Source organism: Sapajus apella, unplaced genomic scaffold, assembly GCF_009761245.1.
Source record: "Sapajus apella isolate SASKATOON/1434 unplaced genomic scaffold, GSC_monkey_1.0 scaffold67, whole genome shotgun sequence".
NCBI lineage: Eukaryota > Metazoa > Chordata > Mammalia > Primates > Cebidae > Sapajus > Sapajus apella.
In genome coordinates this window covers 11,008,294-11,034,154 of record NW_022437007.1, presented here as the reverse complement: position 1 = coordinate 11,034,154, position 25,861 = coordinate 11,008,294, and the positions used below count along the sequence as shown (strand labels likewise).

At 41.2% G+C, this 25,861-nt stretch overlaps 1 long non-coding RNA gene across 1 annotated transcript; it reads left to right on the top strand.

Annotated features, from left to right (window-relative positions):
* Positions 1 to 2,951: 2,951 nt before the first annotated feature.
* On the top strand, positions 2,952 to 22,524 carry LOC116530521. The gene is made up of 3 exons (XR_004260045.1): positions 2,952 to 2,961; positions 8,639 to 8,645; positions 22,430 to 22,524. It is a non-coding gene; the product is annotated as an uncharacterized LOC116530521 (long non-coding RNA).
* The last annotated feature ends 3,337 nt before the right edge of the window (positions 22,525 to 25,861 follow it).

Below are 25,861 nucleotides of genomic sequence, written 5' to 3'. Positions count from 1 at the left end.
CTGAAGGAGATAGAGACACGAGAAATCCTTCAGAAAATCAATGAATCCGGGAGCTGTTTTTTTTTTTTTTGGAAAAGATTAACAAATAAATAGACCTCTAGCCATACTAATAAAAAAGAGAAGAGATAAGAATAAAATAGACATAATAAATAATAATAAAGGAGAGATCACCACTGATCCCACAGAAATACAAATTACCATCAGAGAATATTATAAACAGCTCTATGCAAATAAACTAGAAAATCTAGAAGAAATGGATAAATTCCGGGACACATACACCATCTCAAGACTAAACAAAGAAGAAGCCAAATCCCTAAATAGACCAATAACAAGTTCCGAAACTGAGGCAATAATTAAGAGCCTACCCACCAAAAAAGCCCAGGAACAGATGGATTCATAGCCGAATTCTACCAGAGGTAAAAAGATGAGCTGGTACCATTCCTCCTGAAACTATTCCAAACAATAGAAAAAGAGGGAATCCTCCCTAACTCATTTCATAAAGCCAGCATTAGGCTAATACCAAAACCTGGCAGAGATGCAACAAAAAAAGAAAACTTCAAGCCAATATCCCTGATGAACATTGATGCAAAAATCCTCAATAAAATACTCAATAAAATTACAATAAAATGCAAACCGAATCCAGCCGCACATCAAAAAGCTTATCCACCAGGATCAAGTTAGCTTTATACCTGGGATGTAAGGCTGGTTCAACATATGCAAATCAATAAATGTAATCTATCACATAAAGAGAACCAATGACAAAAACTACATGATTTTTTTTTTTTTTTTTTTTTTTTGAGACGGAGTTTCACTCATGTTACCCAGGCTGGAGTGCAATGGTGTGATCTTGGCTCACCGCAACCTCCGCCTCCTGGGTTCAGGCAATTCTCCTGCCTCAGCCTCCTGAGTAGCTGGGATTACAGGCACGTGCCACCATGCCCAGCTAATTTTTTGTATTTTTAGTAGAGACGGGGTTTCACCATGTTGACCAGGATGGTCTCGATCTCTTGACCTCGTGATCCACCTGCCTCGGCCTCCCAAAGTGCTGGAATTACAGGCTTGAGCCACCGCGCCCGGCCCGATTATTTTAATAGATGCAGAAAAGACCTTCAATACAGTGCAACACTCCTTCATGCTAAAAACACTCAATAAACAGTATTGATGGAACGTATCTCAAAATAATAAGAGTTATTTATGACAAATCCACAACCATTATCATATGGAATAGGCAAAAGCTGGAAGCATTCCCTTTGAAAACTGGCACAAGACAAGGACGCCCTCTCTCACTCCTCCTATTCAACATGGTATTGCGAGTTCTGGCTACAGCAATCAGGCAAGAGAAAAAAATAAAGGGTATTCAGATAAGAAGAGAATAAATCAAATTGTCTTCTTTGTAGATGATATGATTGTATATTTAGAAAATCCCATGATCTCCTTAAGCTAATAAGCAACTTCAGCAAAGTCTCAGGATACAAAATCAATGTGCAAAAATCACAGGCATTCCTATGCACCAATAATAGACTAACAGAGAACCAAACCATGAGTGAACTCCTATTCACAATTGCTACAAAGAGGATAAAATATCTAGGAATACAACTAACAAAGGATGTGAGGGACCACTTCAAGCTGAACTACAAACCACTGCTCAAGGAAATAAGAGAGGACACAAGCAAATGGAAAAATATCCCATGCTCATGGTTAGGAAGAATCAATATTGTGAAAATGGCCATACTACCCAAATTAATTTATAGATTCAATGCTATCCTTTGATTGACTTTCTTTACAGAATTAGAAAAAACTACTTTAAATTTCATATGGAACCATAAAAGAGCCCATACAGCCAAGACAATCCTAAGCAAAAAGAACAAAGCTGGGGGCATCATGCTATCTGACTTTAAACTATACTACAAGGCTACAGTAATCAAAACAACATAATACTGGTACTAAAACAGAGATATAGACCAGTGGAACAGAACAGAGGCCTCAGAAATAATGCCACACATCTACAACCATCTAATCTTCAACAAACCTAACAAAAGCAATAGGGAAAGGATTCCCTGTTTAATAAGTGGTATTGGGAAAACTGGCTAACCATATGCAGAAAGCTGAAACTGGACCCCTTCCTTACACCTTATACAAATATTAACTCAAGATGGATTAAAGACTTAAACATTTAAATAACACCTTAAATCATAACAACCCTAGAAGAAAACCAAGGCAATATCATTTAGGACATAGGCATGGACAAAGACTTCATGACTAAAACAACAAAAGCGATAACAACAAAAGCCAAAATTGACAAATGGGATCTAATTAAGCTAAAGAGCTTCTGCATAGCAAAAGAAACTATCATCAGAGTGAACAGGCAACCTAGAGAATGGAAGAAAATTTTTGCAATCTATCCAATGGACAAAGGGCCAATATCCAAAATCTATAAGGAACTTAAACAAGTTTAAAAAAAAAAAAAAAAAAAAAAAACACCATCAAAAAGTGGGTGAAGGATATGAACGGACACTTCTCAAAAGAAGATGTTTATGTGGCCAACAAACAAATGAAAAAAGCTTATTATTACTGGTCATTAGAGAAATGTAACTCAAAGCCAAAATGAGTAAACATCTCACACCAGTTAGAGTGACAATCATTAAAAAGTCAAGAAATGACAGATGCTGGAGAGCATGTGGAGAAATAGGAACACTTTTCCAATGTTGGTGGGAGTGTAAATTAGTTCAACCATTGTAGGAGGCAGTGTGGCAATTCCTCATGGATCTAGAACCAGAAATACCATTTGATCCAGCAATCCCATTACTAAGTATATACCCAAATGATTATAAATCATTCTACTATAAAGACACATGCACATGTATGTTTGTTGCAGCACTATTCACAATAGCAAAGACTTGGAACTAACCCAAATGCCCATCAGTTATAGACTGGATAAGGAAAATGTGACACATATACACTGTGGAATACTATGCAGCCATAAAAAAGATAAGTTCCTGTCTTTTTCAGGGATATGGATGAAGCTAGAAACCATCAGTCTCAGTAAACTAACACAGGAACAGTAAACCAAACAACACATGTTCTTACTCATAAGTGGGAACTGAACAATGAGAACACAGGACACAGGAAGGGGAACATCACACACCAGGGCCTATCAGAGATTGGGGGGATAGGGGAGGAATAGCATTAGGAGAAATACCTAATATAGATGATGGGTTGATGGGTGCAGCAAACCACCATGGCACATGTATACCTAAGTAACAAACCTGGACATTCTGGACATGTATCCCAGAACTTAAAGTATAATAAAAAATATATACATAATAAAAAAATCAGTTCTTCTTTTTCCAATTCATGGAATGTCTTGCTAGGTGGGAATTTCACTTTTCTTACAAATGAGCATTCAAAAACCCCAAACTAGCAATACCTGTAGATCTGTTTTCAAAACATCAGTCAAGACTCAATGCCTCTGAGCTTCATTTGAGGTAAACTAGATGTTGACCTGCCAGCCAGGGGTCCCTAAGTGTTTCAGGTTGTCCTGTCTCCCTGAGACCAATGAATCTGATCCTGATGTCACCAGTAACAGGGCTGGGCCACACTGAGGAGTTGTCCTCACTTTCCAATCACCTAGCCCTGTCCATTGCAGTGGATCAGACACACCACATTTGAGATTGGGAAGCAGACATTTGTGATGGTTTTTTTAAGCAAATGTGCCTCCTTCTTCTTAGAAGACATTTGGCACTTCCAGAATAGTTACTATTCAAGGAGCTTCCTACTTTTATTGAGGAATTGGTACAGGCAGCTGAAGCATTTTAGATTTTATCTCTGGTTATGATTACATTCATGCAAGAACATACATATGTATGTTCTTCAATTTCAGAACATGTAAGAAAGTCTACTCAGATACCATTCACCGAATGTAAATCCTATGGCTTACATGAGAGTAAGAATGAATGAATTGAGATTATATCATTTCTCAAGAAGATTGGGTGAATAGTAGGCAAGATTCTTTGTACTCAGCCATAAAGTTTTAAGAAAGCAATAGTGGCAAAGATTTCTCTTATCCATCCTTTTAAAGCACAGGAAGCACATGAAAACAATTTCCTGTACTTTGTCTTTTGATTTAATGCTTGCTATAGACATGTGTTACATTTTAATGGGGGTGTGGTTAGAGGAGAAATTGTACTCAAACTATATAGTCAACAAAAGTGTGATGGTAAGTTTCTCACAGAGATGGAAAGAATTAAACTATTGACAGCATAAATTTGATTTAGGATACTCGACAATATTCTATGATCTATTTCATGTTGTTTACAATGCTGGGACCCTTAGCTTCTCAGAAAGGTCCCCTACAATTCTTTGTCCTACTGGATTGTTTTATTGGTTTAAGTAAGTACCTTTTACAAGGGGGTGCTTGGGAGTGGGTCATGTATGTTTGTGGCATACATGTTTGTGGCAGAAGAAAAGACATTGCCAATACACAACAACAACAAATTAATGCGGTTGGAAGTTTATAAACGGAAGTCCTAATTGAACTAGAAATGAAAAATCCAAGTAATTAATCATTTTAAAAGTTACCATCAGAGTCTGTGAGTTTCTCAGGGTTCTGAAGACTCTTTTTTCATTTTACTTTCCTGAAATGCTTAACTTATAAGACAGCAAAGGAATAATATAAAATACCGGCTCAAGATTTAAAACTCTCTCCTAGAGGCGAGATAAATTTTCTTCCGGAGTGTTGACTTTTCACTTGGACCTAGCAATACGTAGGAAAATGCCCCAAAGTTTGGAAATATTATTTTACTATGAAACAATATCTTGTTTTAAAAATCCTCTTAACTGGACTGTCATTTCTGCTAATAAAAAAATTGTAAAAATGAGATAATCTAGATGAATTATGCCAAGTATGACTCTAGAAGAGTTTACATCTCAGAACAGTTTGACGTGATTATTGATAGAAAGACTAGGATCAACAGATTCACATTAATAGTTCCAGGCACAGCATCCATTTTTCAGGTCACGGCACTTGGTGAAGTAGAAAAAACTGCAATTAATTTGAAAGGTTGAATTTCTGATTTCCTGCATAAGATGACATAGCTTTATCGTCTTATGTTGGTAAAAAGTAACTTTCACCATTTATTTCCATCAGAAGGCAAAACTAGGAAGGAAACATAATAATGGATTTAAAAAAAGAAAAACAAAGACCAGAATCCCCAGCTAGGAATTTCATTAACAACTTTTTGGAATTCAAAGCAAATCATTCAGTTAGCTAATAGAGAACAGTGAAAAATAGGTGACACTGCTTCTATAAGGAACTTAAACAAGTTTACAAGAAAAAAAACGCCATCAAAAAGTGGGTGAAGGATATGAACAAACACTTCTCAAAAGAAGACATTTATGTGGCCAACAAACAAATGAAAAAAAGCTCATTATTACTGGTCATTAGAGAAATGCAAATCAAAATCAAATTGAGTAACCATCTCATGCCAGTTAGAGTGGCGATCATTAAAAAGTCAGGAAATAACAGATGCTGGAGAGGATGTGGAGAAATAGGAATGTGAGGAATTTAGTGCCTTCCTCTTTTCGGAGTGCTGACTGGGGTACTCAGATAAACCTGAATTTCCCCAGTTATATAGGCACAGAAAAAGTTTACCTTTACTCAGGAGCACAAAAGTCATAGAAAAAGGAAACACATAAAGCTGTCAAATGTATTTTTATATCCAAAATTAAGTAATGCAGGTCAAAATATCCAGTTAGCAAGATTTGCTTTTTATGCAAAAATTGAACGCCGATAAGAGGTTGGGTGAGATGGATACTCTTATATATGATTTTCTGGAAGATGTTACTAAAAAATTTGACAATACGTGTAAAAGAGCTTTAAAATGTTCAGCCACTGTTGCCAAGTAATTCTATTTTTAGAAAGTAGTCAGAGATGTGTTCAAAGATATATGAACAAAGATGTTCATTATAATTATTCACTTTAGAGAAAAAATAGAAATAAAAGCCCTTCATGTCAGATAAGAGGAGGAAGCTGGCCGGGCTCAGTGGCTCACGCCTGTAGTCCCAGCACTTTGGGAGGCCGAGGTGGGCAGATCACCTGATGTCAGGAATTCAAGACTAGCTTGGCCAACATGGCGAAACCCTGTCTCTACTGAAAATACAAAACTTAGCTAGGTGTGGTGCCAAGTGCCTATAATCCCAGCTACTTGGAAGGCTGAGGCAGGAGAATTGCTTGAACCTAAGACGCAGAGGTTGCAGTGAGCTGAAATTGCGTCACCTTACTCCAGCCTGGGCAACAGGGTGAGACTGTCTCAAAAAAAAAATTGTCATATGTCTGCATAATAGACTATTCAGCAGCCGTTAAACAAGTGAGACTCAACTCAGAGTTCCAGGGTTCATGAGTGAAACTTGTATTTAGCTCAGAATGTGCCAGATACCGTCATCTCCAACATCCCGGAAGAGGGAACAAAGGCTGAGCCTGTGAGTAAGACCAACTGAAACCTGGAGCCCAGCTCGGGGGCACCACAGCTCCCTGTGTGGGGGGTCTAAACTATCCAGGGCATGACAGCAGCAGTGACTTATTATAGTCCATTGAGCTGTGAGAAGACCAGACAGTGTTCAATATGTGAAGATGGAGTAGGAAAACCCTAACCAGATGCCAGAACCTTGATCTTGAACTTCCCAGCCTCAAGAACTGAGAAATGTCTGTTCTTTATAAATTACTTAGCCTCAGGTACTCATACAGCAGCACAAAAAAGACTAAAACACACATACTACACATATTTCGAAGAAATTTATAGAAGTAAATGCATAATGTTTATGTTGTCAACTTCAATGTATACTGTTTATGTTGTCTTATACAGTCTGATTTTTAAATCAGTACCTGTATCCTATTGTATTTGCTCATCATAACTTATTTTGTAAGTCTCTCATAGTTAGATTTAGTTAGGATTTTTGTAATTATAAATAACACTGAAAATGAAAGCACTTAAAAATACTGACAGGTCTCAGGCCAGAGAGTGAAGATGAAGGCTCTTAATTGCCAAGTAATTGGAAAGGTGTTTAGTGGTACAGGCATGGAAATGCATCTTATATTGATGTGATATATTCACTAATAAACCCAGAAGCCAGAAGCATTTTGTTATGCTTACATTTTGAAAATGCACCAAAGCCTACGACAGTGGTTACAATGGTTACAAGTGATAAATTCCATTGGTTTTCCACAGTGAGAACAAAACCTTTAAATGGAATGTGTGCAGCGGTGCCTCATTCTATGCCCAGCAGAGTGACCGTTCAACGTGGGCCGATTTGGAGTCTCACCATTCTTCCTGCATTCAGCCTGAGACCAGACATGCTCCTGTAGAAGTCATATCGGCTAGGGAAGGAACATGGGTCTCTTCATCACCTATCTCAGCCCTGCCTCTTGGAACCTCACTGCTCCAACCTGTGAAAGACAAATAAGTAGCTTCCATCATCACTGTTATCTCACATGAATAAACAATATGATATCATGTCATATATATGCACATCTACTTAGTGAATTTCATAAGCAATCTTTACCAGTGAAGGTAGGTGAGCTGGGAGGAGGAAGGACAGGAGTTAATGGCATCATCCCCTTCAGTGAGTCCCTGCCTCAGCCTGAGCTGTGAGGTAGCTGTGTCCTTGGGGTCTTCCTTCCCTTGTACTTCTCAGAGGATAAGTGCTTCACCTAGAGGAAAGAGACATGCACAGCACCCTTTAATGTAGCCCCTGAATCCAAGCACCATCTTCATTTGGTGTTCAAAGAAATAGATCTGTTCCAAGCTGGAGATTTTCAAGTGCAATATTGATAATACGGGTGTTGTTTTGCTTTATGTGCAGACTTTGAAATCAAGCTCCCTTGTCAGAGGCAATTCCTTGGTTACCCTCATTGTATGGAGAAGAAAGCTAGCACCCCAGAGATTGCCAGTAACTTGAGGCAGCAAGATCATACCCACTGACTTCCAGGTCAACATCACAGCAAAATGGTGGCATGCATAAAGAACGCTCATTGTTACTGTGGGTGTCCTAGAAGGTTGTGAAATAGAAAATTTCACCGATGTCAAAGGGTCTTCTTCACCTGGAAGGCCCTAATGAGTAAAGGTGACCATGGAAACAAAAATTTAATATGGGAGAAGCAAAACGTCTGGCAAATCCATGTATGATAAAGGATCGTTTGTTCTGAACAGGTTTTTACTCATCACCCGTCATCTCACCCGGGGATTTCTTAAGTGTTGCGGGGGAAGAGAGTGAGCGCTGTCCTGTGGCTTGGCTAAGGGTTGAATCTCTTAGAGCCTGCCTGGCCACCAGGGCAGTTGGGCTCCGAGAGGACTTAGTTTGCCCTGAGTTCGAGGATTTGAATTATTTTTCATCTATTTTATTGCAAAAGGGTTAATGTCCTGTGGTTCCTGGCTCATAGCAAAAATTTCTCCATGACTGACAGTTTTATCGATGCTGGGGAATTTGGTTTGGGATAACTTCTTACCAGTTTACCAGGTAAATGCTGGCTTTCCTTGTCCAAATGGGAAATCTAGTGTGAAACTGATTTAGTTGCAGGGGAAAATTGACCGTGTGTATCACAGAGGTGGTTTCTCACCACTGAAAAAACCATGTCCTGCTTGAGAAAGAAAGTACCAAAAACCAAAACCGCCTTTCCTTTTCATAAGCAATTTTCTGCCAAAAGGAAAAGCAGTTTTATTTTTTGCAAACCCACAAAAATGTGATATTCGCCAGTGAGGAAATCACATTTGTATAACCGTATTAAACATGTTTTTCTCATCCAGGCAAATGGGGAGAGTTTTACCTGGAGTTACTTTGGGGGCAGGAGCAAGAGATCATGCCTCTCTATTTTTTAAAAATACTCTTCTCTGTCTTGGAAATAGAAATTGCTCTAAAGAGTAGACTCGGAAACACTTCCTAGTCTCTCTGCAGTTGTTAATCCATCGCTGGCTCAGGTTTAAGTAGGACTTCCATAAACCATACTTTGAACTTTTTTAGCTAAACATTTTTTGATGGATTTAAGCTGTGGCTTGAATCAGTGGCACGAAAGCATGCATATAACAAGATCACTTTCCCAAGGAACACAAGAGCATCGGATACTTCCTGGGGGAGATGGGCATGCTCTGTGAGTCGAGTTGCCTGCGGGGAGCAGACCACACTGGCTTCCCAAACTTGTTCCTCTTGCTAATTGGCTCTACAGGTCGCTCCAGGGCAATAAACACTCATCTCCAGGGTCCAGAGGAGAATGCGTGATTTCTGAGGGCCCACCCTTCTGGCACCGATAGCCATCCATGGCTCTGCAATGCTGGCCTGTGTGCCATAGGGTGTGGCAAATCCAGAACCACAGGCAGAGGCTCTGTGAGGGAGGGACCTGCCTGTTCTTACCCAGCTTTAGGAAGGGGCATGCCTGCCCCCAGCGTGTCTCCTCCTTATGCAAGCACAGTTCAGTGTCAGGTCTCAGCTCAGTGTTTTCAAAGCAGTCAGAGGTTGTAGCCTTCTTGCCAATAGGGGCCTTCTTAGGTTCTGCCTGCTGGAGAGCAGTCCTTAACCTGCCCCGACTTTTAAATAATTCACATCTCAACTTGTCTATTCATACTCCAGAGCTCTATAGGTAAAGGAGCTCTGGACTGAGAATAGATAGATTGAGATGCCTCTTGAAAAATGGTGCATGTTCTTGTTATATTCCTGCTACCTGTTCTGTTTAAAGGAGCCCCGGAGAGTGAAGAGTAGAAGAATGCTAATCACAACCAGGCCAATCACTCAATTTAAATTGGGTGAATAAAGGAGAGTTTATGATAAACTAACATTTGGATATTAATGATGGTGGGTATCAGCTAGTCTTCATGAGGAACAAAAAATGCAATTAAATATCAATGTAACAGGATAATGAGCATTTGATATTAGCATAAATTGCTGAAGAGAGGCTGTGACAGCTCCAACTGAAGGTAGCTTCATAAATTTAGAGCACTGACAACCTAACAGAGCTTGTTTGAAATGCTACAGTTCTGCTCGAAGGAAGATGATGTGGACAACACATCGCCATCCATGTCAGCCTTGGTGTTAAAAAGAGAAAAGCCTGAGAGGCAGAAAGATGCTGAGAAGCAGTTCGCTCCCCCTCTGTCAGTACAGAGCCTGCTGGAGTACTTGGGCTGACCAGGGGGACTTCCATTGACCACACAAGTGGGCCCGTTCCATTGCGAGACAGACCCAACTGCCTGAACACTGCTTTTCATATTAAATTCAAATCCACTTTCTGCTAACTTTCAGCAAGTCCAGTCCCCGGAGTCCCACAGCTCCCATCTATTCTCCTCCCTCCTGTGAGCTGCAGCAGTCCCCAGTTTGTAGTGATCGGTCGGTGTTCCAGCTCTGCCACTGACATCCCATGGCAGGTGATGTAAACCATGCAAGCTAGTCAATTTTGAAAACAAAAATTACAAGCCTAAAAGTGACTGAATACCAGCAACTTGGGTCTCTACTACCTGTGTCTCTACTGCCTGTGTCTGCTATAGTAAATATAAATAATCATATTTATTATTATCCAAATGGCCTCCAAATTTTACCAGTCTATGTAAATGGATATTGTTACCTCCACATTAATACGAGAATCAGGCTGCTCCAGTCCTCACTCGCTCGTACCTGAGTTTCAATCCCATGAACAGTCCCGTACTTCATTCCATTGTCCAGATGAGTTGATCTGGGAATGCCTAACTGCCTCCATGAATCAATTTGGGATTTTCTGTTGCTGTGGCCTCAGCGACTTCCCTCAGGCCTCCCTGCACCCACCTCCCTGCTGCTCTGGGCCAAGTTGTTCGGTGTGCTCCCACCTCCACTCTAGCCATGTCTGCTGTTTGTTCTTGATGTGCTGTGCTAGCTCAACTGTTCTTGCATAATGAGATGTGAAACTCACTCATTAGTGAGGAAGCCTGCTTCATTTTGGGGTAGTTAAGATTAGAAAATTCTTTCTTCTACTTATCTGAAATGCATATTCTTGTATTTTCCACAAACATTTGTTCCCCCATCCTTTGGAGCAGTTTAGACCAAGTTTCTTTGCAGGGTACTGTGTAGTCTACATGTGCAATTTTTCTCTCTCACTCTCACTCTTCATCTCTTTCTTTCGTAAGAGTCCTGGAAGGCAGAATGTGTATCTTGATGACTGGGCTGTAACTTTTGTGTAGGAGAATGCCACATTTAATCAGAAGCTTCAGCTGGGCATAGTGGCTCATGTCTGTAATCCCAGAACACTGGGAGGCCGAGGTGGGAGGATCAGTTGAGCCCAAAAGTTTGAGACCAGCCTGGACAACATAGTAAAACCTAGTCTTCACACACACACACAAAATTAGCTGGGCATGATGGCATGCATCTGTAGTTCCAGCTACTCGAGAGGCTGAGGTGAGAGGATTGCTTGAGCCTGTGAGGTGGAGGCTGCAGTGAGTAGAAATCACACCACTCTACTCCAGCCTGGGTGACAGAGGGAGATCCTGTATCAAAAAATAACAATAATAATAATGAGAAAAGCAAAAAACAGAAAAAGAACCCAGAAATCTTATATATGCTCTTGATGATTATAAAAATTGTACAGCCAGGGCCTGGACTACAGGTAGCTGCCCTCCTAGTGTGATACAGACAGTATCTCCTCCACAGATTTCTTCTCCTCTTTAAAATACCTCCTTTATTAGTGTGCCTGCCCATCTGTAATTTCAAGGATTCCATCCCTACATCCATGTTCAGGTGATGTCCTGGGGACCTTTCAGAGGAACGTCTGTTTCCGTGGCACAAATACACTGGTACGAATCAACACATTGCTCTACCTGGATTCTAGGAGGAGTCCCTCTGCTACTTACACCTAAGTTTGCTGGGAAGGAGGGATCTGAAAAGTTTCAGTGAACAGGATCCCGATGAAAGAATAGACCCTCTTAAGGTGTCTTCTAAGGTGTCTGTTGCAAATTGGGGTGGTGGGTTCCAAAGAAACTGCCAGGCACGTTTAGACTTTCAGCGTTGCATTAGCCCCGTTTCTAGCTTCTGTGAATTTAATGCTTTAACACTCACCGTACGTGAATATGCTAAGCACATCTCATTCTGGACAATTTCATAATAACCTTGAGTTGCCCTGCCTTTCTGCCTCCCTTGTCACCTCCCCACACTTCTTGGTGGGAGTCCTCCTCCTAGGGCACGTTTTTCAAATGCACAGCTTTTTCAAATACACAAAACCAACCAATCCACAGCTCACACCCCTAAGCACCTTCTCTACCAGGCTCTCACACTCTGGGCCACTGTCCACTTGCCCTAAACACCTCTGGGTCAGGAATCAGACAATTAGGGACAGCCCCTGTGCCCCAGAGTCACTGAAATCATTCAAACCAGCCAGACCTACACCTGCTTGCTCTGCGTGTCTGTTCCTTCCTGCAGGAGCCACGGTAGAGGCTCTTGCCCACAGTACTCCCTTCTCGTCCTTCGGACTCATCCCAGTGCCTCCATATGTGGCCTGTGACATGATGTGCACTCTCTTTCTTGGGATCTTGGAGTATAGCCATTCTCAGTGGCTGTACTACCTTCTCAGTGGCTGTCGTCTCCTGATCTGTTGGTCCTCAGGTGCTCTGAATGCTTTTGTTCCCCCAAAATTTATATGTTGAAACCCAAACCCCCAGTGTGATAGTCTTAGGAGGTGGGGCCTTTGGGAGGTGATTAAGTCATGTGGGTGGAGACCTCATGAATGGGGTTAGTGCCCTTTACAAAAGAGACTCCAGAGAAGTTTCTCGCTCCTTCTGCCTCTTGAGGACACAGTGAGAAAACAGCCATCTGTGAACACCAGACACCAAATCTGCTGGCACCTTCGTCTTGGATTTCCAGCTTCCAGGACTGTGAGAAATGAAAGTTAAGCTACCCAGTCTACGGTATCTTTATTATAGCAGGTGGAATGGCCTAAGACCATTGGTCATGCCATCCCTAAATAATAATGAAACCTATTAAGATAAAGTCTTGGCCGGGCCTGGTGGCTTATGCCTATAATCCCAGCACTTTGGGAGGCAGAGGCAGGTGGGCAGATCATTTGACATCAGGAGCTCGAGACCAGCCTGGCCAACATGATGGAACCTCATCTTTACTAAAAATACAAAAAAATCAGTAGGGCTTGGTGGTGAGTACCTGTAATCTCAGCTACTCAGGAGGCTGAGGCAGGAGAACTTGGGAGGCAGAGGTTGTGGTGAGCCCAGATCAGGTCACTGCACTCCAGCCTGGGTGACAGAGCAAGACTTCATCTTAAAAAATTAATTAATAATATTAAATTATTTAATAGTTATTTAATAATTATTTAATAATTATTGTTATTTAATAAATTATTTAATAATTATTATTTAATAATTAAATTAAATAATAGTATTAAATTAAATAATACTTTACATTTTGATGATGACCACTCTGTGAGGAGGAAAGGCTAATGATGAGGACAATTACTAGGAGAATAAATGAGGCTGACTACACGGGGGCTGGGGATGAGAAGGGCCAGGGAGGAGCCTTAGGAGGTGCAAAAAGAGGACGTCCAATAGGAGCAATGGGAAGGTTTGGTAGACACACTGTGTCCTCCTCCAAAGAGTAGCACGCTAAGATAATACGTAAGAAAAAATCTCAGAGACAGGCAAGAATAAAAGCTGCCTATGCAAAAGATATACACTGAGGAAGCTTAGAAAGAGTCCATCGGGAAGAAATCCATTTCCTTAGTGCAAGGAGTACAGTGCTGTAGAGGAAATCACTCCAGCAAATACACCTGCCCTGCATTTCCAGTGAAGCTCCCCCAGGTGAAGGCTTGGCCTTGTTTCTGTTTTCTGAGGTTTTAGAATGGCTCTATTTTTTTTTTTTTTTTTTTTTTTTGAGACGCAGTATTGCTCTGTTGCCCAGGCTGGAATACAGTGGTACGATCTTGGCTCACTGCAACCTCCACCTCCCAGGTTCAAGCAATTCTCCTGCCTCATCCTCCTGAGTAGCTGGGATTACAGGCATGTGCCACCACACTTGGCTAATTTTTGTATTTTTAGTAGAGACAAGGTTTCACCATGTTGGTCAGGCTGGTCTCGAACTCCTGCCCTCGTGATGTGCCCACCTCAGCGTCCCAAAGTGCTGGGATTACAGGCATGGGCCACTATGCCTGGCCTAAATATTTAAAGATTACAGAGAACACCTGATGGTGTATGTCCTATGTGAGGTGACTTTGGTGGAAATGGCCCTGGTCTCCCGTGTCCTTGCGTCCCTGGACTATGGCCCAGGGGTGGTGGGGGGGCAATCTGTTCTGAATGAGTATGTACAGGGATTGCCAGATCTCAGCCCTAATGGGCCATGTTGTGTGTTTTATTTACTCTTGTCATGGGGCTTTCTAGATCCCTGTCTCCCTCCTCGCTGTTTCAGTAAATGAGCAAAGCCTCCCTGTTATCTGACACGTCTCAGGGGTCTCATTAAGAGCTTTTGGGCACACTTCAATGAGCATTCCCCACCCCCAGTCTGTTCAGCTCCACTTCTTATGTTTTGCCCTCTGTTTATAGCAGGGGCCCCAGTTTAAACCTAAGCTTCGAGCAGCAGGATCTGGCCTGGATGGTGGGTTAATTAATTTGCATGAGTCCATTCAACTAAAGAATTTACTCTTTGACTCAGTTTCTCCTCCACCTATGCTCCTGCTACATCTCAGAAAATGATCCCAAATGATCCCAGCCTTCATTCAGGTCATCAGATCATCCCTGCCTTCTTTCTTTCTCACATCCAATTCATCAGCAGGTCCAGTCAGCCCCGCATTCAAATGATCCCTCAACTCCCCCATGAGTCAACTTCTTCACTGTTGGTGCCCTTGCCAAGCAGTCACCCTGTCTTGTCTAGACCACTGTCTGTCTGTCTCCCTGCTTCCACTCTTTTTGGTAACAAGGTCTCACTCTGCTACCCAGGCTGGAGTGCAGTGGCAAACTTAACTACAACCTTGACCTCCCTGGCTCAAGTGATTCACCCACCTCAGCCTCCAAACTATTTCTACTCTGCAGGTCAACTTAATTCTTAACACAGAAGCCAGAGTGATCTTTTACAATTTGGAATCAGATCATGAAAAACCCCAACTCAAAACCCTCTGTCTTCCCAACATGCTTGAGATAAAATTCAAACCCTTCACTCTGCCTGGCCTCTGTCCATCTCTCCACTTGCCTTCCTACCACTATCTCCACACGCCCCTGAAATGGGAGAGTTCCCTAACTCCCTTGCAGGATGTGCAACAGGGGAGTGACTCGTCTGTTTGGGCAGCTGCTGCACTGTGTGCTCGAACCCCTTATCTCCACGGGAAGGGGAACACATTGGCAAGTGTAGGAGCTGGGGCAAGTGCTTTTGGGCTCTGGCCCCATGATAGTGTCTAGGGGTGGGTTCCTGTGACCCTTGAAGCCCCAGTAAGTGTACTATAGTGCTCTATAGTGCTCTTTAGCTCTGTAGTATACTTCACCAGTTCAGTGCCCTGTTGGTACTTGGGTTTTTGTTTAGTGTCCAGGAAGAATCAGGTCACACACAGACTTGAAGGATTGTGAATGTGGGGATTTTATTGCCAGATGAAGGTGCCTCTCAGCAGAGTGGATGGGGAGCTGGAACGGGGATGGAGTGGGAAGGTGATCTTCCCCTGGAGTTTGGCTGTCTCATGGTCGATCTCCTCTCTAACCATCCCTTGCTGAACTCCTCTCAATGTTCAGATGCTCCTTGTCTTCTCTCCTGTTGTGTGCCACTCTTCTGTTTCTCTGCTCTTCTGTTCATCTGTTCATCTGCTCATGGAGCCTGGGGCTTGGGGTTTATAAGGGTACAGGATGGGGATTGTCGTGGGCCAAAAGACAACATTGGGGCTCAAAAACAAGAATTACCTATTCCTATGTAGGGCTGCAGGTTTCCAGATTTGGGGATGGGGACTCTGCTGGGGAACTGCCCTCTTCTACCCAGTATTTCCTTTCCATAGCACCTACACTCCAGCTTCTCCAAAAGGTCAAGTTCATTGCCATATTGGGGCCATTGCACTTGCTTTCTTGTTTGGAATGTTCTTCCTTTAGATCTCTCTCTGCACTCAGATCTCTTTTGAGATGTTAACCCTCAGATAGATCTTCCCTTATTATGTAGTTCACATACAACCTTCTTCCCTGGTCATTCCCTTGCTTTGTTCTTTCCCCATAAAATGCATGCATTTGTTAATACGTTGCTGTTTCTCCTCTTACCAGAATGTACATGCTGTGAGGTCAAGATTTGTCTGCATTGCTCATTACCGTATTCTAGAGTTTTGAACCATATCAGGCAGCATTCCCAGCAATGTCCAACTCCTGCTCTGGGTTCTTACCGGCAAACCCATAAGTTGCCAAAATTGTGTGAAAACTCATCCAGGGGCAGAGATTGAAATCTTTTAAACAGTACTACTGACTATGCTAATCAAGAAAAGGGGAAAGAACCGTATGAAGTTTAGAGGGGCACAAAGACAGGCCTCCTCTTCAGGAGTGTTGGAAATGGCCATGCAAGGATGGAAGTGGCCTGGATGGACCAAGGCAGCGGCGGCAGCAGGCAGTCCTCGGGCTGGCTCGCTGGGAGGCAGCCTGGGCTAGGAGATGAAAAATCTTTCTCAGCAATACCCGTTTGGACAGAGCTTTGAAGATCCCTGGAGTGTTCCAGCATGGGGCCAGTGAGGGCAGGTCAGGAGGGCGAGGTGATGTGACTTGGGAGATGTTAGAAGGAAACAAGACCAACAGACTTCCAACAAGTAACAAGAATGTGGCAAAGTAGAAATAGCTCCAATCACATTATGGAATATTTATATTAATTTGCAAATCAAATCAATGTTTTAGATTCCAAGAATTCTCAACACTCCTCCTCTTTGGTGAGATAGGATGCCCCTAGGGCAGTGTTTCTCCAAGTGTAGTCCTCGGACTTCAGATAGCAAAATCAGCCTCACTTGGGAATTTCTTTAAAAAGCAATTTCTCAAGCTCCACCCCGGACTTCTGAATGAGAAACCCTGGAGGAGGGGCCCAGCAGTCTGTGTTTCCACAAGCCCACCAGAGGATTCTGGTGCACACTAAAGCTTGGAAACCATTACTCCAGAATAGGCTTTTTCAGACATTTTAAGGTTCCAGGGAGTCACCATGTGATCTTGTTAAATAAAAATACAAATTCTGATCAGTAGGTCTGGGTTGGAGCGGAGAGTCTACATTTCTAACAAGTGCCCAGATGCTGCTGATGCTGCTGGACCATGGAGCCCACATAGAGAGGGTCTATGATCAGAACAAGACCAAGAGTTTATAACCTATATCATGGGCTTTGTGGGAGCTTTTCTATTTGGTAAAGAGGGAAGAGAAGCTAAGTATAACCACCTCTGGGAGTCCCTCGTGGGTGATGAGGGCTGGACCTTAGATCTTGTTTTTGCTTTGTGGTCTGAGGGCAGGTGGGAGAGAGGCTGAGTTGGTGGGAGTAGAGTTAAGAGCAGCCACATTTGGGAAACATTTGCTAGATCTGGACTTGTGGGAAGGACCCTGGAGTACTTCCACTCAAGTACCTTCTGGGGGTTTCCATGGATACATCATTTTTATGCTCTAGAGTGTGGTTTGAAGTTTCTTTCTTTCCTGATGGGTATAGGGAAAGGTGGGAGGAGGTAAACAAAAACAAAAATGAAAACATTTGGAGGGAAATTGGCTTGAGAATCTCACAAAAGAAGTTTAGTATATTTAATTAGAAAGGAAAGGGTTTAAGGTGGAAATAGCTGGCCAGAGTCACATTCTTTTTTTTCTTTTTCTTTTTTTTTTACTTTAAGTTCTGGGGTACATGTGCAGATCTTGCAGGATTGTTGCATAGATACACACATGCCATGGTGGTTTCCTGCCTCCATTCCCCTGTCACCTACATCAAGCATTTCTCCCAATGTTATCCCTCACCAACCTCCACACCCACTGCTCTCCTTCCCCTAGGCCCCCACCCCCAACAGACCCAGTGTGTGATGCTCCCCTCCTTGTTCCCATGTGTTCTCATTGTTCAACGCCTGCCTGTGAGTGAGAATATGCTGTTTCGTTTTCTGTTCTTGTGTCAGTTTGCTGAGAATGATGGTTTCCAGATTCATCCATATCTCTACAAAGGACATGAACTCATCGTTTTTTATGGCTGCATAGTATTCCATGGTGTATATGTGCCACATTTTCTTTGTCCAGTCTATCATTGATGGGCATTTGGGTTGATTCCAAATCTTTGCTATTGTCAACAGTGCCACAATGAACATACGTGTGCATGTGTCTTTATAACAGAACAATTTATAGTCCTTTGGTTATATATTCAGTAATGAGATTGCTGGGTCAAATGGAATTTCTGTTTCTAGATCCTTGGGGAATCACCGCACTGTCTTCCACAATGGTTGAACTTATTTACACTCCCACCAACAGTGTAAAAGTGTTCCTATTTCTCCACATCATCTCCAGCATCTGTTGTCTGCAGACATTTTAATGATTACCGTTCCAACTGGCGTGAGATGATATCTTGATGTGGTTTTGATTTGCATTTATCTAATGACCAGTGATGATGAGCATTTTTCATACGTTTGTGGGCCTCATGAATGCCTTCTTTTGAAAAGTGTCTGTTCATATCCTTTACCCACTTTTGAATGGGTTTGTTTGTATTTTTCTTGTAAATCTGCTTTAGTTCTTTGAAGATTCTGGATATTGGCTCTTTGTCAGATGGGTAGATTGCAAAATTTTTTTCCCATTCTGTTGGTTGCCAGTTCACTCTAATGATTGTTTGTTTTGCTGTGCAGAAACTCTTAAGTTTAATTAGATCGCATTTGTCTATTTTGGCCTTTGTTGCCATTGCTTTTGGTGTTTTAGCTATGAAGTCCTTGCCTATGCCTATGTCCTGAATGGGATTGCTTAGGTTTTCCTCTAGGGTTTTTATTGTTTTAGATCTTATGTTTAAATCTTTCATCCATAGGAGTTAATTTTAGTGTAAGGTTTCTGGAAGGGGTCCAGGTTTTGCTTTCTACATATAGTTAGCCAGTTTTCCCAACACCATTTGTTAAACAGGGAACATTTCCTCATTGCTTGTTTTTGTCAGGTTTGTCAAAGGTCAGATGGTTGTAGATGTGTGGCGTTACTTCTGAGGCCTCTGTTCTGTTCCATTGGTCCATATCTCTATTTTGGTACCAGTACCATGCTGTTTTGAGTACTGTAGCCTTGTAGTATAGTTTGAAGTCAGGTAGCTTGATGCCTCTGGCTTTGTTCTTTTTGCTTATGATTGTCTTGGCTATGCAGGCTCTCTTTTGGTTCCACATGAAGTTTAAAGTGCTTTTTCCAGTTCTGTGTAGGAGGTCATGGGTAGCTTGATGGGGATAGTGTTGAATCTATAAATTATTTTGGGCAGTATGGCCATTTTCATGTTATTGATTCTTCCTAACCAAGATCATGGAATGTTTTTCCATCTGTTTGTGTCCTCTCTTATTTCCTTGAGCAGTGGTTTGTAGTTCTGCTTGAAGAGGTCCTTTACATCCTTTGTTAGTTGTATTCTTAGTATTTTATTCTTTTTGTAGCAATTGTGAATGGGAGTTTTCTCATTATTTGGCTCTCTGTTTCTTTGTTATTGATGTGTAGGAATGCTTGTGATTTCTGCCCATTGATTTTCTATCCTGAGACTTTGCTGAAGTTGCTTATCAGCTTAAGGAGATTTTGGGCCGAGATGATGGGGTCTTCTAAATATACAATCATGTTGTCTGCAAATAGAGACAATTTGACTTCCTTTTTTACTACTTGAATACTCTTTATTTCTTTTTCTTGCCTGATTACTCTCACTAAAACTTCCAATACTATATTTAATAGGAATGGTGAGAGAGGGCATCCTTTTCTAGTGCCAGATTTCAAAGGGAATGCTTCCAGTTTTTGCCTGTTCAGGACGATGTTGGCTGTGGATTTGTTGTAAATGGCTTTTATTATTTTGAGATATGTTCCATCAATACCTAGTTTATTGAGTTTTTAGCATAAAGTACTGTTGAATTTTGTTGAAGGCCTTGTCTGCATCTATTGAGATTATCATGTGGTTTTTGTCTTTGGTTCTGTTTAAGTGATAGTTTACCTTTATATATTTGCTTATGTTGTACCAGCCTTGCATCCCTGAGATGTAGCCTGCTTGATTGTGATGGATAAGCTTTTTGATGTGCTGCTGCATTCAGTTTGCCAGTATTTTATTGAAGGTTTTTGTATCGATGTTCATCATGGATATTGGCCTGAAGTTTTCTTTTTTAATTGTGTCTCTGACAGGTTTTGGTATCAGGATGATGTTGGTCTCATAAAATGAATTAAGGAGGATTCCCTCTTTTTGTATTGTTCGGAATAGTTTCAGGAGGAATGGTACCAGCTCCTCTTTGTACATCTGGTAGAATTTGGCTGTGACCCCATCTGGGCCAGGAATTTTTGGTTGGTAGGCTATTAATTGATGCCTCAACTATAGCCCTTGTTATTGGTCTATTCAGGGATTCAACTTCTTCCTGGTTTAGTCTTGTGAGGGTGTAAGTGTCCAGGAGTTTATCAATTTCTTCCAGGTTTACTGGCTTATGTGCATAGAGTTGTTTGTAGTAATTTCTGATGGTAGTTTGTATTTCTGTGGAATCAGTGGTAATATCCCTTTTATCATTTTTCATTTTGTCTATTTGATTCTTCTCTCTTTTCTTTTTCATTATTCTAGCTAGTGGTCTGTCTATTTTGTTGATCTTTTCAAGAAACTAGCTCCTGGATTTATTTATATTTTTGAATGGTTTTTTGTGTCTCCTTCAGTTCTGTTCTGATCTTAGTTATTTCTTGTCTTCTGCTAGCTTTTGAATTTTTTTGATCTTGCTTCTCTAGCTCTTTCCATTTTGATGATAGGGTGTCAATTTTAGATCTTTCTTTGCTTCTCATATGGGCATTTATTGCTATATATTTCCCTCTAGATACTGCTTTAAGTGTGTCCAAGAGATTCTGGTACATTGTGTCTTCATTCTCATCGGTTTAGAAGAACACCTTTATTTCTGCCTTCATTTCATTGTTTATCCAGTCATCATTCAGGAGCCAGTTGTTCAGTCTCCATGTAGTTGTGTGGTTTTGAGTTAGTTTCTGAATCCTGAGATCTAAGTTGATTGCACTGTGGTCTGCAAGACTGTTTGTTATGATTTCCATTCTTTTGCATTTGCTAATGAGTGACTTTCTTACACTTATATGGCCAATTTTAGAGTAAGTGTGATGCGATGCCAAGAAGAATGTATATTCTGTGTATTCGGTGGAGAGTTCTGTAGATGTCTGTTAGGTCCACTTAGTCTCGATCTATATTCATGCTTTGGATATCCTTGTCAATTTTCTGTCTTGTTGATCTGTATAATGTTGACAGTGGAGTGTTAAAGTCTCCCACTATTATTATGTGGGAGGCTATGTCTCTTTGTAGATCATTAAGAACCTGCTTTATGTATTGGGGTGCCCCAGTATTGGATGCATATATTTTTAGAATAGTTAATTCTGCTTGTTGCATTGATTATTTTACCATTATATAATGCCCTTCTTTGTCTCTTTTGATCTTTGTTGGTTTAAAGTCCATTTTGTCAGATACTAGAATTGCAACCCTTGTTTTTTTTTTTTTTTTTTTCTCTCCATTTGCGTGGTAAATCTTCTTCCATTCCTTTATTTTGAGTCTATGTGTGTCTTTGCACATGAGATGGGTTTCTTGAATACAGCCCACCAATGGATCTTGATTTTTATCCAGTTTGCCAGTCTGTGTCTTTTGATTGGTGCATTTAGGCCATTTACATTTAATGTTAATATTGTTATGTGTGAATTTTATCCTGCCATTTTGTTACTGGCTGGTTGTTTTACCTGTTAGTTGATGCAGTTTCTTCATTGCATTGTTGGTCTTTATCATTTGGTAAGTTTTTGCAGTGGCTGGTACTAGTTGCTCCCTTCCATGTTTAGTGCTTCCTTCAGGAGCTTTTGTAAGGCAGGTCTGGTGGTGATGAAATCTCTCAGCAATTGCTTGTCTGTAAAGGACTTTTTTTCTCCTTCACTTATGAAGCTTATTTTGGCTGGATATGAGATTCTGGGTTGAAAGTTCATTTCTTTATGGATGTTGAATATTGGCCCCCACTCTCTTCTGGCTTGTAGGTTTTCTGCCAAGAGATCTGCTGTGACTCTGATGGGCTTCCCTTTGTGGGTGACCCGGCATTTCTTTCTGTCTGCCCTTAGCATTTTTTCCTTCATTTCAACCTTGGTGAATCTGACAATTATGTGCCTTGGGGTTGCTCTTCTTGCGGAATATCTTTGTGGTGTTCTCTGTATTTCCTGGATTGAGTGTTGGCCTGCTTTGCTAGGTTGGGGAAGTTCTCCTGGATAGTATCCTGAAGAGTGTTTTCCAGCTTGCATTCATTCTCCCCATCGTCTTCAGTATAGAGTACGTCTTTTCACATAAGCCCATATTTCTTGGTGGCCTTGTTCATTACTTTTCACTCTTTTTTCTCTAATCTTGCCTTCTCATTTTATTTCACAGTCTCTGATATCCTTTCTTCTGCTTGATTGATTTGGCTATTGAAACTTGTGAATGCTTTACAAAGTTCTTGTACTGTTTTTCAGCTCCATCAAGTCTTTTATGTTCTTCTCTAAGCTGGTTATTTTAGTTGGCATTTTGTCTAACATTTTTTCAAGGTTTTTAGTTTCTTTGCATTGGGTTAGAACATGTTCCTATAGCTCAGAGAAGTTTGTTATTACCCACAATCTGAAGCCTGCTTCTGTCAATTCATCAAACTCATTCTGCATCCTGTTTTGTTCCCTTGATGCGAGGAGTTGTGATCCCTTGGAGGAGGAGAGGCATTCTGGTCTTGGATGATTTCACCCTTTTTGCACTGGTTTCTTCCCATCTTTGTGGATTTATCTACCTTTGATCTTTGAAGTTGATGGTTTTGGATGGGATCTCTGAATGGAAATTCTTCCTGTTGATGTTGATTTCTTTTTTAGTTTTCCTTCTAACAGTCAAGCCCCTCTGCTGTAGGACTGCTGGAGGTCCACTCCAGACCTTGCTGGCCTGAGAATCACCATTGGGGGCTGTAGAACAGCTAATATTGCTGCCTGATCTTTCCTCTGGTAGCTTCATCCCAGAAGGGTACCCGCCAGTGGTCAGCCAGAGCTCTCCTGTATGTGGCATCTTTTTGGTTATGCTGGGGTCAGGGAGTGACTTGAGGAGGCAGTCTGTCCCTTGTCTGCCTGCATAGGTGCTGCTGGGCTGCCACAGGCTCAGTCCAGCTGGTGTATAAGCTTCCTCTGGCTTTTGTTTACACTGGTAAGATCAGCTATGGCGGATGCCCTTCCCCCCACCGATTTTGATCATCTTTGGTCAAGCTCGAATTGATGTGCTGGCTGCAAAACTCTCAAGCAAGAGTGCTTCAGTTCGCTAGTCTCTGTGGGGTGGGCCTGCCAAGCCATATCACCTGTCTCTCCGCTTTTAGCTTCCCCTCTTTCTGGGGAGTGGGGAGTTCCATCCTGCAGTTGCTCTTGGCACTAGTCTACAACATCCACCCAGATCTGTGCTGACAACCTGCAGCTCTGGCTATAGCTGCTGCTCAGATCTGTGCTAGTAACTCGTGGTGCTTTTCAGCCTGGCGGGGATCTCTTTGTCTGTGGGTTTCAAAGGTCACAGGAGAAGGGCAATATCTGAACCGGAGTACCAGAGGGGAAGAGTCCCCAGTCCTCCATCCAGTTGCACTTCCCGGGTGGGACAGCCCCCTGCCCTTCCTTGGTTTGCTCTCCTTGGGCTACACCGCTGTCCAACCAGTCCCATTGAAATGAACCTGGTACCCCGGTTGGAAATGTGGAGATTGCTCACCTTCTGTGTTGCTCTCACTGGGAATTCTGCTCTGGAGCTGTTCCTATTTGGCCATCTTGGCTGAATTGGATCCAGAGTCAAATTCTTTTAATTTCTGATCTAATTAGTTGCTTAATATAGTATAAAAATGAGCAAGCTTTACTAAAGCAAAATGGAAGACTTCTAGGCAAGACTGAAATCCACATTGCATTTTATTTTGGCCAGGAGATCTTCTTTGAAATTGAATAGGAAAACATATTAGACTAGATGGTCTGGTATTAACTCCAATTGGGATGGTCAAGAGAGTCCTTGAACTTCAGTGCCTAAACAAAGAATGAACTTGAACTAGCTGAGGATATCTGACTCCCTGTGTAACTGCAGAAACAGAATTGCTATGTAAATGGGTTTATGATCATATGGCAGAGAGAATGTTCCTTCAGTGTTTAGTGCTATGTTTGAAAACAAGAAAGCTTTTTTTGCTTTCTCCATTCTGGTGAAAGTTAGGTATGTGCTTTCTTCTTTGAATGAAAAGCAAAGGCAAGAGTGTTGCTCTTTTACCTTCAATTTTTCTGACACTGGAAGGAATCTCTCAGACTCCTGAATTATACAAGTCTAGAAGGAACACAGATTATTCTTTAGGCTAACTTAATACAAATTAATATGAGTTGCTTAAATTTATGTCATGTATGTCAGTCTTATGGGACCTTTACCTTTAAAATACTATGATTATTGTTCAATAAAACAATATTAAGAGGTCTGACCTCAGGTAGGAGAGTTCTCAAAGCATTTAAGTGGAGAACTACAATCCCTGGAACAAGATGACCTTCCTATTCTTTGCTTCTGAATATGTTTCAAAAATTAGATATGACATTATACTTAATGTGAGAAGCTGGATACTTCCTTGCTAAGATCAGGAGCAAGACAAGAATGTCTGTTTTCACCACTTCCATTTAACATTGTAACAGATGCTTCTGTTTGGTCGTTTGGACAAGAACAACCAAAAGCATCAGAGTGGAAAGGAAGAAATACAATTATTTCTTTTTTGAGATAGAGTTTCACTCTTTTTGCCCCAGCTGGACTATAATGGTGCAATCTTGACTCACTACAACCTCCACCTCCCAGGTTCAAGTGATTCTCTTGCCTCAGCTTCCCAAGTAGCTGGAATTACAGGTGTGTGCCACTACACCTGGCAAATGAGACACCATTTTACATACAATATGATGGCTATAATAGAAAAGACAGACAAGAACAAATGTTCAAAAGATGCAGAGAAATTGGAACCCTTATAAATTTGCTGGAGGGAATGTAAAATGTTGCAGCCATTTTGGAAACAGCTTGGCAATGGAGAATTACCATGTGACTACCTACCAATTTTACTCCTAGTTTTCTATCTAAGAGAAATGAAAACATCCATCCCCCCAAAAACTTGTACATGAAAGTTCATAGCAGCATATATGAATGTTCATAGCAATGTTTGGTTATTATTCATAATATGAATAATTATTATGAATATATGAAAGTATCAACATTATTATGAATAGGAATATAATGAATGACTGAAATACAAATGAATATAATGAATATGAATATAATATGAATAATATTATGAATAATAACCAAACATTGGGGACTACCTTAAACTGATAAATGGGTAAGTGAAATGAGATGTGCTGTTTCTATACAATAAAATATTATTCTGAAATGAAATGAAGTATTGACATATGGTATGACATAGTTGAAACTTGAAAAGTGAAAGAGGCTAGAAGTCAGCTGCAAAACACCCACATATTTCATGATTCCATTAATATGAAATGTCTGGAAGACACAAATCCATATCTAGAGGAAGTAGATAAATGGTGATTTAGGCTGTGGCAGTAGGAGTTAGGGGAAAATAAGGTGGGATTGCTAGCGTGATGGCTGTGGAATTTCTTCTCGGGTGATGAAAACATTCTAAATATAGTTCATGGTAATGGTCATATGTATCTGTGAATATGCTAAAGCCATTGAAATTTCCAGTTTAAA